Raw genomic sequence first — 19,739 nt, 5'->3', positions numbered from 1 at the left:
CCCTCTCTTGAACAGGCTGCAGTGGAAAAGAGCTCCACCCAAACTCTCCAATCCAGATAAACACTTGATCACCCATGTGACTATCTATTGGTATGGAGATGGACTACTACAATCCATACCTTGGAAATACCTATTGATATGCAGATGCACTAAAGCCAGGCACGAGATTATGGAAATATTGCAATTTTACCCACAGCCCACCGCTCCAGAAATCTCACCTCACAATTTACATGTTCCCCATTTTCCGCCATGGCCCCTGTGCAAGAAAACTGAAGCATTGTAACCAGGCTAATAACATAAAAATAGTAACAACAGGCTCAAGACGGTGGCATGAGTAGGGGGGCGGAAATCTCCTCCCAAAATCAGACATATTTTGAAAATGCAGCAAATACAGCTATTACTAAAAGAGAGACCAGTAGATACAGTACAAAAGCCAGATACATCTACATCTGTGAGATCTCAGCATCTCATGAAAAGGGTAAGATACAAAGCTGTGACCCGGCAGGACCCAAGCACCCCCCCAACCCCAGCTCACTGGTGGGAGGAAAAGAATCAGAGTGGGGAGGGAGTGGAAGCACAGGGCTGCTAAATAACCAGTCCTAGTAATCTGCACCAGGAGCACAGACACACATTGCATGGTGTACTGAATATTAGAGAAATGGAAAAGTAAAATGTGAGATGGAGACTGTGAGAAGGTCCCAACAACCAGCTCCTCTGGCACAAAAGAAAAGTGGGCACTTTAAAAGTCTTAAAGGGACAAGGGTTAAACAGGTGACAAAATTATCCCAGCACAATCAGCCCAGCAGGAACTTCAGGCACCCTAAACCCCTGGGTGGCAATGCAGCTCTGAAGCCCCTCAGGCAATAAGCAGCCTGCAGTTCACTCTGCCCCACTGGCATGGCAAGCAAACTCACTGACCTGCCACTACTGCAGACCAGTCAGGGAACAGCTCCACCCACAGCAACCACACAGAGCCTTCTCACAGTGCTCAGCTAACTGGGCAAGACCCAGAGGCTGCTGCCTACATGTAGCTGTGTGGTAGAGGTAGAAGAAGCTGGTGCAAGGTATGGAAGGCATGAAGGGGTGCCATTCTCACAGGAGAACACACCCGGTGTATCTGTGACCTCCCCACAGTGCCCTAGGCTATCCCAAGGGCCGCCTTACCCATGGAAGCTCATGGGATTAACCCAGAGACTGCTCCCTGTGTGCAGGTAATGGGCAGAGGCAGTGGAGAAGGGCAAGGTGACCAGCAAACATGAAGGGAATTTGTACACCTAGATGACAAATGCACCACTTGCCTGAGATCATTTCTATCACCATGAAAAGGAAGAAGAATCTAGTCCAGTCCAAAATCATTCAAACAACCCCAAAGATAGGGCTGGGTGAGATAGATATAACCAATCTTCCTGAAAAATAATTCTAAATCAAAGTCATAACCATAATGATGGAGCTGCAGAGAAATATGCAAAAGGTAAGGGATGATCTGGAAGGAGATAACAGAAATGAAACAATCAATAGAAGGACATAAAAGCAGACTGGATGAGGTGCAAGAGACTGTTAATGGAATAGAAATAAGAACAGGAATAGAGAGAAGTTGAGGCAGAGAGAGATAAAACGATCTCTAGGAATGAAAGAATATTTAGAGAACTGTATGACCTATCAAAATGGAACAATATTCACATTATAGGGGTACCAGAAGAAGAAGAGAGAGAAAAAGGGATAGAAAGGGTCTTTGAAGAAAAAATTGCTGAAAAGTTCCCCAGGCTGAGGAGGAAATAGTCTCTTAAACCATGGAAGACCACAGATCTCCCAACACAAGGGACCCAAGGAGGACAACACCAAGATATATAATTAAAATGGCAAAGATCAAAGACAAGGACAGGGTATTAAAGGCAGCCAGAGAGAGAAAAATGATCACCTACAAAGGAAAACCCAGCAGGCTATCATCAGACTTCTCAACAGAAACCTTACAGGCCAGAAGGGAATGGCATAATATATTTAATGCAATGAAACAGAAGGGCCTTGAGCCAAAAATACTGTATGCAGCAAAATTATCATTTAAATTTGAAGGAGGGATTAAACAACTAACAGATAATCAAAAGTTGAGGGAATTTGCCTCCCACAACCCACCTCTACAGGGCATTTTAAAGGGACTGCTCTAGATGGAAGTACTCCTAAGGCTAAATAGATGTCACCAGAAAAATAATATCACAGCAAAGAAAGCAGACCAACCAAATACTAACTAAAGGCAAAACATAAAAACAGCTATACACAAAAGCAGTGAAAGAGAACACAAAAGAGTACAAAATAAAACACCTAACATATAAATAGTGGAGGAGGAAGAAGAAGGAAGAGAAACAAAGAATCATAATACTGAGTTTATAATAGCATAATAAGTGAGTTAAAGATAGATGGTTAGACAGTAAAGAAGTGACCCTTGAACCTTTGGTAACCACAAATCCAAAGCCTGCAACGACAATAAGTACATATATATCGAAAATCACCCTAAATGTAAATGGACTAAATGCACCAATCAAAAGACACAGAGTAATAGAATGGGTAAAAAAGCAAGACCCATCTATGTGCTGCTTAAAATAGACTCATCACAAACCCAAAGACATACACAGACTAAAAGTGAAGGGATGGAAAAAGATATTTCATGCAAACAATAGGGAGAAAAAAGAAGGTGTTGCAGTATTTCTATCAGATAAAATAGAATTCAAAACAAAGAAAATAACAAGAGATAAAGAAGAACATTACATAATGATGAAGGGGTCAGTACAAATAGAGGATATAACCATTATAAATACCTATGCACACAACAGTGGAGCACCGACATATGTGAAACAAATACTAACAGAATTAAAGGAGGAAATCGAATGCCCTGCATTCATTTTAGGAGACTTCAACACACCACTCACTCCAAAAGACACGTCCACCAGACAGAAAATAAGAACAGACACAGAGGCACTGAAAAACACATTAGAAGAGATGGTCCTAACAGACATTACAGAACTCTACACCCAAAAGCAGCAGGATACACATTCTTCTCAAGTGCACATGGAATGTTTTTCAGAATAGACCACATACTAGGCCACAAAAAGAGCCTTGGTAAATTCAAAGAGACTGAAATTCTACCAACCAATTTCTCAGATCACAAAGGTATAAAACTAGAAAAAATTGTACAAAGAAAACAAAAGCCTCACGAACACATGGAGCCTTAACAATATGCTTCTAAATAATCAATGGATCACTGACCAAATTAAAACAGAGATTGAACAATATGTGGAGACAAATGAAAACAACAGCACAAAGCCTCAACTTCTGTGGGATGCAGCAAAGACAGTTCTAAGAGGAAAGTATACAGCAATCCAGGCCTATTTAAAGATGGAAGAACAATCCCAAACGCATAGTCTAAAGTCACAATTATTGAAACTGGGAAAAGAAGAACAAATAAGGCCCAAAGTCAGCAGAAGGAGGGACATAATAAAGATCAGAGAAGAAATAAATAAAATTGAGAAGAATAAAACAATAGAAAAATCAACGAAACCAAAAGCTGATTCTTTGAGAAAAAAAAATAGATAAACCCCTAGCAAAAACTTATTAAGAGAAAAAGAGAATCTGTACACATAAACAGAATCAGAAATGAGAAAGGAAAAATCACTACAGACCCCACAGAAATACAAAGAATTATTAGATAACACTATGAAAACCTATATGCTAACACGCTGGAAAATCTAGAACAAATGGACAACTTTCTAGAAAAATTCAACTTTCCAAAACTGACCAAGGAAGAAACAGAAAACCTAAGGAGACCAATTATCAGCAATGAAATTGAATTGGTAATCAAAAAACTACCCAAGAGAAAAACACCCAGGCCAGATGAATTCATTGCTGAGTTTTATCAGACATACAAAGAAGACATAATACCAATTCTCCTTAAAGTTTTCCAAAAAATAAAAGAGGAGGCAGTACTACCAAAATCATTCTATGAAGCCAGCATCACTCTAATACCAAAACCAGGCAAAGACCCACAAAAAAATAAAATTACAACCCAATAAATCTGATGAACATAGATGTAAAAATACTCAACAAAATATTAGAAAACTGAATTCAAAAATATATCAGGAGGATCATACACCATGGTCAAGTGGGATTCATCCCAGGGGTGCAAGGATGGTACAACATTCAAAAATCCATCAACATCATCCACCACCACAACAAAAGGAAGAACAAAAACACATGATCGTCTCCATAGATGCTGGAAAAGCATTCGACAAAATTCAACATCCATTCATGATAAAAACTCTCAACAAAAAGGTACAGAGGGCAAGTAACTCAACATAATAAAGGCCATATATGATAAACACACAGCCAACATAATACTTAATAGCGAGAAACTGAAAGCTTTTCACATAAGATTGGGAACAAGACAGGGATGCCCACTCTCCCCACTTTTATTCAACATTGTACTGGAGGTCCTAGCCACAGCAATCAGACAAAACAAATAAACAAAGGGCATCAAGATTGGTAAGGAAGAAGTTAAACTGTCAGTATTTGCAGATGACATGATATTGTACATAAAAAACCGTAGAGTCCACTCCAAAACTACTAGAACTAATATCTGAATTCAGCAAAGTAGCAGGATACAAAATTAATACACAGAAATCTGTTGTTGTCCTGTATGTTAATGATGAACTAGCAGAAAGAAAAATCAGGAAAACAATTCCATACACATTTGTATCAAAAAGAATAAAATACCTAAGAATAAACCTAACAAAGGAACTGAAAGACCTATACCCTGAAAAGTAAAACACACTCTAAAGAGAAATTAAAGAGGATACTAAAAAATGGAAACTCATCCCATGTTCTTGAGTAGGAAGAATTAATATTGTCAAAATGGCTATCCTGCCTAAAGCAATCTACAGATTCAATGTAATCCCTATCAAAATACCAACAGCATTCTTCAACGAACTGGAACAAATAGTTCTAAAATTCATATGGAACCACAGAAGACCCCAAATAGCCAAAGCAATCCTGAGAAGGAAGAATAAAGGAGGGGGGATCTCACTTCCCAACTTCAAGCTCTACTACAAAGCCATAGTAATCAAGACAATTTGGTACTGGCACAAGAACACACCCATAGACCAGTGGAACAGAATAAAGAGTCCATATATTAACCCAAGCACATATGGTCAATTAATATACGATAAAGGAGCCATGGATATACAGTGGGGAAGTGACAGCCTCTTCAACAGCTGGTGTTTTTATAACTGGACAGCTACATATTGTAAGATAAATTCTAACTGAAAAGAGCAGGTGACAAGAGGCAACAAAAGGCCAGGCAGTTTATTTGAGCGCAATCCCGGGTGAGGTTCACCATTCTGCACAGACACAGGCCAGAGAAGTCACTCCCAGCAGGGCAAGCAGCAAATTTTTAAAGACGGTAGGGGGAGGCAGAGCATAGATTTACAGCAGTGCGAGGATTGGCTAGCCTAAGGATCCTTTTTCAGGTTGGGAGGGGGCAGCAACCAGGGACTTTGGCATGTCATCAGTGTCTGACGTGTTCACCCCTCCCTCCACTGCCTCCAGCCTTACATTCCAGCCTTTTGGATATAATGGGTGGTGATTTTATCTGACTACTTCAGGCTGAGGAGGGGTAGTGCGGGTAGGGTTGAGACTGGTGGGAGGCCAGAGAAAGCTTGGAGGGAAGGGGCGAGTACTGATGTACCCACATGGTCTTGTGCACTTCTGTCCAACCTCTCTATCGGTGGCCAGAGGTTCTAACAGATATGTTGTCTTCGTCTCTCTAGACAGATATATCTAGCATAACAACCTAGGTTTTACCCCGTCTAGTACTGTTATCTGGACAATGAGGGACAGACTGAGGCTTGTTCTTAGCAGGCAACCTGGATGAAAGAATGAAAAGAAGAACACTGGGTGGGACAAGGGGGTATCTTTCTTAGGAGTGAGAAGGTAGGTAGGTAGGAGAGGTGTGTAGGGGAACTTGAGATAAGAGAGTATAAGGGTTAGGGACGATTGGGTGAAGAGGGACTACAGCTTCGTTGATTATCTGCAGGTCTTGAACAAGCTGGTAAGCCCCTGATGGCTTCTTGACTGGAAGGATTGGAGTGTTACAGGGAGAATTAGTTGGTACCAGAAGCCTTTGGGAAAGAAGATGGTTAATGATAGGTAGGATGCTCTTGCAATGGGCATGGGAAATAGGAAATTGGGGTCTAGAAGGAGAGAAGGATGGGTCCTTGAGGCAGATGAGGACTGGAGCATGATGGTTCGATACTACAAGAGTTGAGGTGTCTCAGACTATTGGTTAATGCCTGTTGACGGTACAGGAGGGTCTGTGGAGGCCTCAGGGCTACAACTTATATTGGCTAAGATGATGAGTGAGCTCAGTTGGGGATGACTAAGAGGCAGGGAGATAGTGGCATCAAGCATGGAGAAGAGATCTCTCCCTCTCTAAAAAAGGGATGGGACAGGACGGGATGACTAGAAATGAGTGGATAAGAGGATGGCTTTCAAACGTGTACACTAACAGACCTGTTTCTAGAGGCTTAGAGGGGGTTCCCGTGACATTCATGACCGAGACCTGGGAAGGATGTAAACGCCCGTGAAAGGAAGGTAAAACAGAGTAGGAGGCCTCCGTGTCTACCAAAAAGGAGATGGACTTACCTGCTACTCACAGCGTGACCCTGGGCTCAGCAAGGGTGATTGGGGTGTTCGAGTCTAGGCATCTTCAGTCTTCGAGTAGGCCCAGCAGGTTCAGAAGGGAGTCCCTCAGGGGGGCCTGCCTCCCACAAGACTCTGTCGTGGGAGGATGACCTTCCCCAACTGGGCACTCTACTTTCCAATGACCTCTCTTAACACAAACTGGGCAGGGTTTAGTCGGCTTGTTGGTCAGGTTGGGGCATCTCTTTGCCTAGTGGCCTTCTTGGCCACACTGGAAGCAGGGTTCTGGAGGCTTATGAGCTCTGGACCAGCCTTTGGTGTGATGAGACCCCTGTCCTGCCAGCCGCAGGGCCACCACGAAGGCTCAGATTCGGGACACTGTTCTCTTCTCATGTTCTTTATCACGGGTATTAAAGACTTTAAATACCATGGATACCAGGTCATGGAGTGGAGACTGGGGTCCCTCTTCTGCCTTTTTAACTTACTTCTTATGTAACTAATACTTGTTCTGGTGAAATCTAGTTCTTTACAAGTTTAGGAGGAATAAAACAGTGACTATAAATGACAAAAGACTTACAAATGACAATGGCTAAAGATCTGATGAGAGCTTACTGTAAGACAGTTGACATTAGGAAATTCAGGTATTTCTGTAACATAAAACATTCAGTAACAAAGTTTAGCATCATTCCCTTTGACACTGCTTTTTAGGTAATTAAGCAGGTAATTTTATTTCAGATAAAAAAGCCAAACTGGCTAAATACTTTCTCTAATGAGAAAAAATTCCTCTTACATGTTCCAGGGCTCTCTTGAAAATAGAGTTAGCTAGAGTTAAAAGCACCTTTTTCAATTTGATTTTGGGAAGCTATTATAGTTTTTTAAGTCATTTGCCTGAATAGAATCATAAGGGGGGATCATGGGAAGATGGTGGCGTGAGTAGTTCAGAGGAAATCTCCTCCCCAAAACATATATATTTATGAAAATACAATAAATACAACTATTCCTAAAAGAGACACCAGTGGATACAGTACAACAGCCAGGATACATCTACATCTGTGAGAATTCAACATCACATGAAGGGGTTAAGATACAAGGTGCGGCCAGGCGGGACACGAAAGCTCCCCCACCCCAAAACCCAGCGGGAAGAAAGGAGTTGGAAAGGGGAGGGAGTGAAAGCCCAGGACTGCCGAACAACCAGCTCTAGAAGTTTGCAGCTGGAACGCAGACACAAGGTGCACAGGGTGCTGGATATTAGAGAAATGGAAAAGCAAAACCTGCGGGCAGGTCCCCGCAACCGGCGCCCCTGAGACAAAAGAAAAGCAAATACTTTCTGCAAGTCTTAAAGAGATAGGGACCCCATAGCTGGATGAAGTTGTGCCAGCACACTCAGCCAGCAGCTGGGAATTCCAGGGAAACTTAGGCGCCCTAAACCCCAGGGAGGAAGTACAGCTCTGAAGCCCCTCATGGCACTAAGCAGCCTGCCAGTCATTCTGCCAACTGGCGTGGACCCTGACACACTGGCCCAGTAGCGGGAGAGTGGCAGCACATCCAGGGGCAAAGGCTCCAGAAGGGACCGGGAGCAGATCCATGCACCAAAGGTGCCAGAGAGGACCAGGACAGGCTTGAGCGAGCCCACAGCAGCGCAACCGAACAGCCCAGGTGCGATTTGCACACACCAGTGGCAGTGGAGCCAGAGGAGCCAAGTAGAGGCCCGCGCACACCTGCAGTGGAGCCAGAGGGAGCAGGCAAGCTCCCAGCAGCCGACCAGAATCACAGCCCAACGCACGGCCACCAGAGCCAAACCCAAAGGCCACTGCTACCACACAGCTGCAGGCAAGGGTGCTGCTATCACAGAGGAGCGCACCTGGCGTGCCTGCCACTCCCCATATGGCGCCATGCTGCTCTGACAGAGACCCCACCCACAGCAGCTATGGGGACTAACCCAGTGGCTGCTCCAGGAGTGCGGGTGACTGTCACAGGCGGCGGAGAAGGGCAAGGCGTCCAGCAAGCAAGAAAGGACTTTCTTCTCCCAGCTGACACACCCGCAACCTGCCTACAGCCACCGCTATCACCATGAAAAGGCAAAAAAATTTAGACCAGTCCAAGATAGTTACAACACCTGGAAAAGGATCTGCAGAGGCAGACCTAACCAGTATCCCTGAAAACGAATTCAAAATAAAAATCATAAACATTCTGACAGAGTTGCAGAGAAACATGCAAGAGCTAAGGGATGATGTCTGGAGGGAGATTACCAACGTCCAGAGGGAGATTACAGAAGTGAAACAAACTCTGGAAGTATTTATAAGCAGAATGGATAAGATGCAAGAGGCCATTGATGGAATAGAAACCAGAGAACAGGAACGCATAGAAGCTGATGCAGAGAGAGATAAAAGTATCTCCAGGAATGAAACAATATTAAGAGAAATGTGTGACCAATCCAAAAGGAACAATATCTGTATTATAGGGGTACTACAGGAAGAAGAGAGAGAAAAAGGGATAGAAAGTGTCTTTGAAGAAATAATTGCTGAGAATTTCCCGAAACTGGGGGAGGAAATAGTTGCTCAGACTACAGAGGCACACAGAACTCCCGAGAGATGGGATCCAAAGAGGACAACACAAGACACATAATAATTAAAATGACAAAGATCAAGGTCAGGAACAGAGTATTAAAGGCAGTCAGAGAGAGTAAAAAGGTCACCTACATAGGGAAACCCATAAGGCTATCATCAGACTTCTCAACAGAAACCTTAGAGACCAGAAGAGAATGGCATGATATATTTAATGCAATGAAACAGAAGGGCCTTGGACCAAGGATACAGTATCCAGCACGATTATCATTTAAATATGAAGGAGGGATTAAACAATTCCCAGACAAGCAAAAGTTGAGGGAGTTTGCCTCCCACAAATCACCTCTACAGGATATCTAAGAGGAACTGCTCTAGATGGGAGCCCTCCTAAAAAGAGCACAGAACAAAACACACAACATATGAAGAATGGAGGAGGAGGAAAAAGAAGGGAAAGAAATAATCATCAGACTGTGTTTATAACAGCTCAATAAGCGAGTTAAGTCAGACAGTAAGGTAGTAAACAAGCTAACCTTGAACGTTTGGTAACCATAAACCTAAAGCCTGCAATGGCAGTAAGTACATATCTTTCAATAATCACCCTAAATGTAAATAGATTGAATGCACCAATCAGAAGACACAGAGTAATGGAATGGATAAAAAAGCAAGACCCATCTATATGTTGCTTACAAGAGACTCACCTCAAACCCAAAGAAATGCACAGATTAAAAGTCAAGGGATGGAGAAAGATATTTCATGCAAACAACAGAGAGGAAAAAGCAGGTATTGCAATACTAGTATCAGACAAAATAGACTTCAAAATAAAGAAAGTAACAAGAGATAAAGAAGGACATTATATAATGATAAAGGGCTCATCCAACAAGAGGATTTAACCATTATAAAGATATATGCACCCAATACAGGAGCAGCAATATATGTGAAACAAGAACAAAACCCCCTGGCCAGATGGATTCACCGCAGAATTTTATCAGACATACACAGAAGACATAACACCCATTCCCCTTAAAGTTTCCCAAAAAATAGAAGAGGAGATAATACTCCCAAACTCAATCTATGAAGCCAACATCACCCTAATACCAAAACCAGGCAAAGTCCCCACCAAAAAAGAAAACTACAGACCAATATCCCTGATGAATGTAGATGCAAAAATACTCAATAAAATGTTAGCAAACCGAATTCAAAAATGTATCAGAAGGATCATACCCCACGACCAAGTGGGATTCATCCCAGGGATGCAAGGATGGTACAACATTTGAAAATCCATTAACATCATCCACCACATCAAAAAAAAGAAAGACAAAAACCACATGATCATCTCCACAGATGCTGAAAAAGCATTCAACAAAATTCAACATCCATTCATGATAAAAACTGTCAACAAATGGGCATAGAGGGCAAGTCCCTCAACATTATAAAGGCCATATATGATAAACCCACAGCTAACATCATACTGAGCAGTGAGAGGCTGAAAGCTTTTCCTCTGAGATTGGGAACAAGACAGGGATGCCCACTCTCCCCACTGTTATTCAACATAGTCCTGGAGGTCCTAGCCATGGCAATCAGACAAAACAAAGAAATACAAGGAATCCAGATTGATAAAGAAGAAGTCAAACTGTCACTATTTGCAGATGACATGATATTGTACATAAAAAACCCTAAAGACTCCACTGCCAAACTACTAGAACTAATATCAGAATTCAGCAAAGTTTCAGGATACAAAATTAACACACAGAAATCTTTTGCTTTCCTATACACTAAAAATGAAGTAATGGAAAGAGAAATCAGGAAAACAATTCCATTCACAGTAGCATCAAAAAGTATAAAATACCTAGGAATAAATCTAACCAAGGAAGTGAAAGATCTATACCCTGAAAACTACAAGACACTCTTAAGAGAAATTAAAGAGGTCACTAACAAATGGAAACTCATCCCATGCTCCTGGCTGGGAAGAATTAATATCGTCAAAATGGCCATCCTGCCCAAAGCAATATACAGATTTGATGCAATCCCTATCAATTTACCAACAGCATTCTTCAGTGAATTGGAACAAATAGTTCAAAAATTCATATGGAACCGCCAAAGACCCCGAATAGCCAAAGCAATCCTGAGAAGGAAAAATAAATTGGGGGGGATCCTGCTCCCCAACTTCAAGCTCTACTACAATGCCACAGTAAAAGACAATTTGGTACTGACACAAAACCAGAGCCACAGACCAGTGGAACAGAATAGAGACTCCAGACATTAACCTAAACATATATGGCCAATTAATATTTGATAAAGGAGCCATGGACATACAATGGGGAAAGGAGTCTCTTCAACAGATGGTGCTGGCAAAACTGGACAGCTACATGTAAGAGAATGAAACTGGATCACTGTCTAACCCCATACACAAAAGTAAATTCAAAATGGATCAAAGACCTGAATGTAACTCATGAAACCATTAAGCTCTTAGAAAAATGCATAGGCAAAAATCTCATGGACATAAAGATGAGTGACTTCTTCATGAACATATCTTCCCGGGCAAGGGAAACAAAGGCAGAAATGAACAAGTGGGACTATATCAAGCTATAAAGCTTCTGTACAGCAAAGGACACCATCAATAGAACAAGAAGGTATCCTACAGTATGGGAGAATATATTCATTAATGACAGATCCGATAAAGGGTTGACATTCAAAATATAGAAAGAGCTCACACACCTCAACAATCAAAAAGCAAATACTCCAATTAGAAAATGGCAGAGGAGCTGAATAGACAATTCTCTAAAGAAGAAATCCAGATGGACAACAGACACATGAAAAGATGCTCCACATCGCTAATCATCGGAGAAATGCAAATTAAAACCACAATGAGATATCACCTCACACCAGTAAGGATCGCCATCATCAAAAAGACAAACAACAACAAATGTTGGCGAGGTTGTGGAGAAAGGGGAACCCTCCTACACTGCTGATGGGAATATAAATTAGTTCAACCATTATGGAAAGCCGTATGGAGCTTCCTCAAAATGCTCAAAATAGAAATACCATTTGACCCAGTAATTCCACTCATAGGAATTTACCCTAAGAATGCAGCACTCCAGTTTGGAAAAGACAGATGCACCCCCATATTTATTGCTGCACTATTTACAATAGCCAAGATATGGAAGTAACCTAAACGTCCATCAGTAGATGAATGGATAAACAAGAGGTGGTACATATACACAATGGAATATTACTCAGCCATAAGGAAGAAACAGATCCTACCATTTGCAACAACATGGATTTAGCTAGAGGCTATTATGCTCAGTGAAATAAGCCAGGTGGAGAAAGACAAGTAGCAAATGAATTCACTCATATGTGGAGTAGAACAAAGGAAAACTGAAGGAACAAAACAGCAGCAGAATCACAGAACCCAGGAATGAACTAATAGTTACCAAAGGGAAAGGGACTGGGGAAGATGGGTGGGAAGGGAGGGATAAGAGTGGGGAAAAAGAAAGAGGGCATTACGATTAGCATGTATTTCACTCATCTGTGGAGTATAAAAACCAGGAAAAAACTGGAACAATAAAACAGCAGCAGACTCACAGAACCTAAGAATGGACTTACAGTTACCAAAGGGAAAGGGACTGGTTAAGATTGGTGGGAAGGGAGGGATAAAGGGGAAAAAGGGGCATTGTGATTAGTACACATAATGTGTGGAGGGGGGCACGGGGAAGGCAGTAGAACACAGACAGGACAAGTAGTGATTCTATAGCATCTTACTACGCTGATGGACAGTGTCTGTAATGGGGTATGTGGTGGGGACTTGATAATTTGGGTGTCTAGTAACCATAATGTTGCTCATGTAATTGTACATTAATGATACCAAAATAAAAAAAAATCACAACAGCAATAAAATCCTGATAATCTTCAAACCGGAGGTTTCAGCTAGGTTCAAAGTCCTCTGCAGATTGAGTCCTAGCTTGCCCTTTCCACAGGCAGTCAGTAGCTGAACCGGTAGTGAGTTCAGGGCAATCATTATGCGGCAGCTGCATCTAGGAGGTGCATCCAGGCCACAAGGACTATAGAAGAAAATAACCTGAAAGGCTATGAGATACATATTTTAATGACACCAGCATAGGCAAATTCTGTCCGTCTATAGGATACATGCAAGAGAGTGGTCTTGTGATGGAAGAGTGGCAGGAGTGGGATGTCATCCTGTTGTAGTATACCCTACTTTCACCCCTCTCCCTGTGGGGGTTAATGATTGGTCTTTATGGAGGGCTATGGAGGGCACATGCACTGGCCACAATGGTAAGAAGAAACTCCCCAGTAAGATTCTCTTACTTTCCAGCTTTTTGGTTTACAGTACCATCATCTTTGGGGGCTACTCTGCTGTTACTCCAGGAACACACAGGAGGCCAGCTTCCAGGCCTTTTCCCCAAGGTTCCAGAAGAGCCAGCCATCACTGGTCCATGTGTCAAAGTTTCCAAGGACGCATACTCTCCAGGTTGCTGTTGGACTCAGTTACACAATGGATTTCTGACAGGGCTCTGCTGACCTCTTCAAAGGTTAAGTCAGGCCCTACTGACAGGCCACAGCCTACATTGTCTTCTGCCCAAGGCAGGCTGTGCTGCTAGCCAGTGCACCTGGGCCAATGTTGCTGAGGCCCCAGCCACAGCCATCTTCAGTCACACGATACATCCAGCTCACAGGGCCCTAGTGGGTCTTTCTCATTCAAGACCTTCATGGCCTTGACTGTCCATTTTGAGGTAAAGGCATAGGTTTCATGTCAGCCCCATCTTTTGTACTAATGGCATAAGGAATTCAGAATTTATGCCAAGTGTGGAATAAACACTTTCCAGTAGCCTAAAAATCCCAAAACCTCTTGCAAAAGTGCCACATTTATCTGTAAGGTAATCAGACATGAGTGTAACATCACACACAGTATTAGAGTCTCTGTTCCCAAGAGAATTTGGGCTTGTTCCACTCAGCCTCACCCTACAAACAATAGGGGGATCCAGGGAAAAAGTTCTGGGTCACAGTAAATCATGGAGCACTCAGCTCCTGTGTCCACCAGGGCCAGGACACACTGCACATTAACTGTGAACTAATAAATCACATGGATTCTGGTCCCCACCATGTTCCTGAAGGTGGGAGCCTTGACCCACCCCTCAGTCAAACTGTAATGCAGTATCATCACCCTGTGGGGATGAGAGCCAGGCAGAGCCTGAGTACTCTCCTCCAGGAAGTCTTTCAGGGTCTCAGGCTGGACATGGGGCTTTGCCTCCGGCTTCCCTGTCCTGGATCTCAACAGCTGGAACTACTTCTCTGGCTTTAATTGGTGCCACAATTTTAACAAGATCCTTATGGGCTTCCCATCAAGTTTTTCTTTCACTGTTCCGGTTTTTATCAAATCAACCCACATGTGGATCCTTGAGACCTTCACAGGGCCTTTTGCACCTCTTCTTTCAGTTGTACCCTGTACTTCCTTCCATGCTCTTATTGTTTCAACCTCTCCCCCAGATCTGCTAAAGTACAAGTAGCCTAACTTATGGGTTGCCTCACGTTGGGGGCAAGAATAGTCAGTAGGGACCCAACGAGAGATGTGGGAGCTGTATGAAGCATCAGATTTCTCATTCCTATGGTGAACAACTCCTCATCAGAGCCTTGGGGGCCAAAATTATAGATGATATTTTTTGTGCCCATTCCCATAACACCTGTTGGAGCTCTGCATGCATTTTCCAAATAGTGAGTAAGTATGGTAAATCACCCTAATTAGGCCAAACTGCCCTGATGGCTGCTGTCAGCTAATCCAGAAGGGTCTGATTCCCTGAGGTGTAATGGGCACTTTGCAATAGCTGCCAGAGGGAAGGGTAAGTCATCAGGGAAGCCAGTTTACTCATCTCAGTACCTGACCTAACAATGTTTTCCACTGCCATATGCCAGAGATGCAAAAGCCATGTAGGCAGAGGTCCTGGTGGCTTCTGCCGATACCAGATGCTCATGTCCAACAGCTCATCCTGGGTGTAGAAACGGAGAACTGAGTGGTCCACAACCTGGGGAGGAGGCAGCTCCTACCCCTCAGGAGCCCATGGTGGTTGTGTTTTTACTTTCTTAATTACAACCGTGTGGGCGTTTAATACAGGAGAAGCTGGTGCCTCAGGCAGTGGCCTCAACAACAGATCATCCCTTGGCCCCACACCCTCATCCTCTCCCAACACTTCCTCCACCATCTCTGGAGCTGAAGGCTCCTCTCTTTCCTCCCCCTCCCCCACGACCTTTGCAATGCAGGCTCTCCTGCTGCCTTCCTCCTTGCTGCTGCTAAGGAATTTTCCAGGAATATGACCCATTCTCTCAATAACTGTCTCTCTTCCTTAAAGGTATTCCATAGGTTATCTCCCAGCTCCTCCAAGAGATGCTGAAGTGTGTCTCTCTCCTGCCAAAGTCTCTCTATCTCCTCGATAACCCTCTCTCTCTCCTCAATAGCCCTCTCTCTCTCCTTAATAATGCTCTCTCTCTCCTCAATAACAGTTTCCACTTTCTGAATGAAAAGGGATCCTACAATGCCAGCTGCTACACTGCCACTCAGGGCCTCTAAGCAGTCTTCTGTATGATGGAGAGCTAATTCTGCAGCTTCCAATGTTTCCAATCTTCCCCAATTCTGTGGAAGGCCCCACCCCTCTAGGAGGGGCTTTACCCTAGACCAATGCCCCATTAGGTGTTCCCCAATGGAAGCCCCACACATAGGGGGTTCCTGTGTGAAGTTGCACCTTCTACCACTGCAGCCATTGGGTCCTCCCCATCATCCCTAGAGGCAGCCCACCCAAGGGTCACACCATTTAGAAAGATTTCAGGTTCAGAGGCCCTGCTGACTATCACCAGATACAATTCTTGGGGGGAAAATCCCGGGGCAAAATATCTTTGAAACAGAAATCAGTCAAAGGGAGAAATAACATTTAAGAAACATTTTTATTTCTTACCAGCAGTCACCCTGTCTCTGTCTTGATCAGGCTGCAGCAGAAGAGACCTCCACCCAACCTCTCTGGTCCAGATAAACCCTTGCTCACTCGTGTAATTACCTGTTGATATGAAAATGGACTACCTTTCTCTACCCCTTGGAAACACCTGTTGATATGCAGATGCACTAAACCCAGGTGAGAGATTCTAGAAATACTTCAGGTTTACCCACACTGGTACATAATTGGTTGGGTATCCACCAGTCACAAGAGATCTGTCCACAGTGTTCCTTCTGGTGCTAGTTGCAGGGAAGTAGAGCGTGCTGTGAGAGTGGGAAGCAAGTGTTGCAAGCATGGGAGCAGGGAGCTTGAAGAGCAGAGGACAGAAGCCTGGTGTGAGAACTAGGAGAAAATGGAGGCTGATGGAGGGAAGCCAAAGCAGACAAGAGACTGAGACCTACTAACATGAGAATAACCCTCCCCCTTTAATACCCCAACTTCTTGGCCTTGCCTTATTTTTGTCTCACTGAAGTCATAAGTAATTTGCCCCAGGTGGGGAACCCCTCCTCCTGGAGCAACATATATAGATAAGATCACTGAAAATAAATAAGATCATTCATCCATTAGAACGATTTTTGTATCTATCTAACTTTTAAAAAAAATCACTTACCTACGTGAGTTTATGACTAAAAAACTAACTGTAGAGGATATTTAAATTGGTCTGAACAGTATTCTTTGTAGTTGTAGGGACATAAGTTATTTTGAGCTGAAAATCATCAAGGCCCAAATGACTCAGGAAGATACTTCAACCTCTCCCACAAATACACGAAAAAAATTTAGATGGAGGAGCTACTCCTGGAGGAGAGGTATCACCATAGATAGCTATATTATAATGTAAACTAAGTGTGATAGACAGGGAGGGATGTGAACTAACGTCCCTAAAATGTTACTAACAGGATGTTGACTAACAGGACTAAGTCTGTTAAAATTCCTCCCTATTCCCTCTCCTTCCAACTGCTTCTGTGTGGCCCATCAAACATTTGTTTATAAACCATTTACTCTTTTCATATTCCTGTGAACTACTTCCCTTTTCCTTTGAAGTCTCAGACCCCTATCCTTCCCCTTTGTTCAGAATGACATATATACCTCATTCTCCCTGACTGTCTTTGGAAACCATGTCTATAGCTTCCCTGAAATAATGTAATTAATCTTTAGATTTTTTCCTGTTAATCTGTCTTATGTCAGTTTGATTCTCAGATCAGCTAGAAGAACCTCAAGGAGCAGAGGAAATTTCTTTCTCTCCAACATAGTTTAATGTCCTTTTTTTATTCTCAAGTTTAGAATCTACATAAAACTGAAACATTTCATCAACTTGCATAGACTTCTCAAGGGATCATCACAGCATTCTTTTGGAAAACTGAATTTCCCTATCAAAGTTTTGCTTAACATCAATTTTTCCTATTCATCTTTTCTCATTTTGACCTTAATTAGATTGCCTATTTTTAATTATCTCCTCTAAGCCAAACATGAAAATTTACATATTTTATTGGCTTTCATGATGCATATTTTGATACCTTTCCATGCTTGTCTGAAACTTGTTCTGAAGAACCATATCTTGTAACAAATATTCAATAAAAATTGCATGCACCAAATTTACTCCTCAGAATAAACCTTACAAATTTATCTTCTAGGAGTCTAAACGTCCACAATAATAACATAGGGCCTAAATCTTATTTAGGTTCTCTGTCAACTTGATTAGTTTTAGTTCTCATTGTAGAGACAATGGAACTTACCATGACCAGGATTCTCACCTGATTCTCATCTACTCACCCATTGTGTACATGCAATGGCATAATACTAAGCCTACTGTACAGGTGCATACTTGTATACCCATTGGCAATAAGCCATTATTGCTGATGCTGATATATGAAGAACTACACCAAGAGGAAGCAAGAGAGCAAAAAAGCAGGAGAACAGAGAATGGGAGCGGAGGCAGAGCCTGGAGCAGAGGCAGTGCCTGGGACAGAGGCTGAGACAGAGGCAGAGTCAGAGATTTGCTACTCTCAGACTGATGGGTACAGACATGATTTTAACACTCGAACACCTGCCATGAGAATAGAGCTTTGTATGAACCCCTTTTTACCCCCAACATTCCATTTTCATTATTCAGTCTCAGCGAATCAAGAGTGAACTTGACAGAAGCTGAAACCTCCTTTGCTGTGGAGCTACACTCATGTAGAACTTATCCAGGCTTTCAAAAGCATTTACACTTGTTGGGGAGGAAGGCTTTTCCTCTACCCTTCAAGGTTATTCTAAGTGGCCTAATAATCTGATTGACAAGAGACAGATTCATAGGAGAAAAAAGTTTATATATGTTGTGCCCAAAGTCACGAATCCCAGAAGAATACCAAGGAGCCAACACCGATGCAAAAGCAAAGAGCCTTTATTGGAGCTAGCTCGAGCTCAATCTCTCATCTACACCAACGCAGTGGCAAGATGCCAGAGAAAGAGAGCGCGTTTTCCCCAGAACAAAGGTTTTATGGGTTTCCAGGGTGGTTTGGGGGGGGTGATGGCCGTGGCCCTGGCTGATTGGCTGGGCCTGGGGGTAGTTGGGGGGTGATGAGTCTTGGCTTTGGTCAGTTGGCAGGGTCCAGGGGTGGTGGGTGTTCTTGCTGACTGGAGGGGAGAGAGGGACTAAGCTCTGATTGGGTGAAATAGGATCCAGGTCCCGATTGGCTGAAATAGGATCCAGGTCCCAATTGGCTGAAATAGGATACAGGTCCCAATTGGCTGGAATAGAATCTGGGAGCTTGCCCTTTCAATATACATATGGAGAATCCATAGATGTAAGAATCCAAATCCAGTCAGGCTACAAATGAAGGATATTTGTCATCTTGAATTAAGGAGAGGGGGAAGTGAAAGAAGGCAGTTCACAAGAATATGAAAGGGTAAATATTTGGTAAACAAATATGTTTGTTGGGCCACATACAGTGCGAAATAGGAAGGAATTTTAACAGAGTTTGCCACATTCCTCCCAGTCTACCACATCTAGTTCATATTATAATGTAGTTATAGTGATAGCTCTTTTACGGGAGCAGTTCCTCCATCTAAATCATTTTATGCCATTGGGGGGTGGAAGGAAGGTCAAAGTTTCTTTCTGAGTCTTTTGGGTCTGGATTGTTTCAGTTCTGAAATAATCTGCATGCCACAATGGCACATCTTGGGGTGGCCTCTCCTTAGCTCCTACACACTTTCTGCTATCACAACAACTCTTTCATACTGTTTCACTCGTCTCTTCCTAAGAAGTATTTTCTTTTCCAGCTCCCTTCTCCCTTATCAGATTCCTCTTCACCCTTCAAACCACAACTCTAACGTTACTTTCAGTTCTATGAAGCTATGTTTGACCAGATCCCCACTGCTCACAAGTCAGAGTTGGATTACATCACTGTGGTACTCCCACATTTCATAGCACTAATCAATCCATATTTTAAATGCTAATGATGTCTAATACTTAGTACCAATGTATCAGGCACTACTCTAAATAATTTATACATAG

Source organism: Manis pentadactyla, chromosome X, assembly GCF_030020395.1.
Source record: "Manis pentadactyla isolate mManPen7 chromosome X, mManPen7.hap1, whole genome shotgun sequence".
Lineage (NCBI taxonomy): Eukaryota > Metazoa > Chordata > Mammalia > Pholidota > Manidae > Manis > Manis pentadactyla.
Note: the sequence above shows the minus strand (reverse complement) of the source record.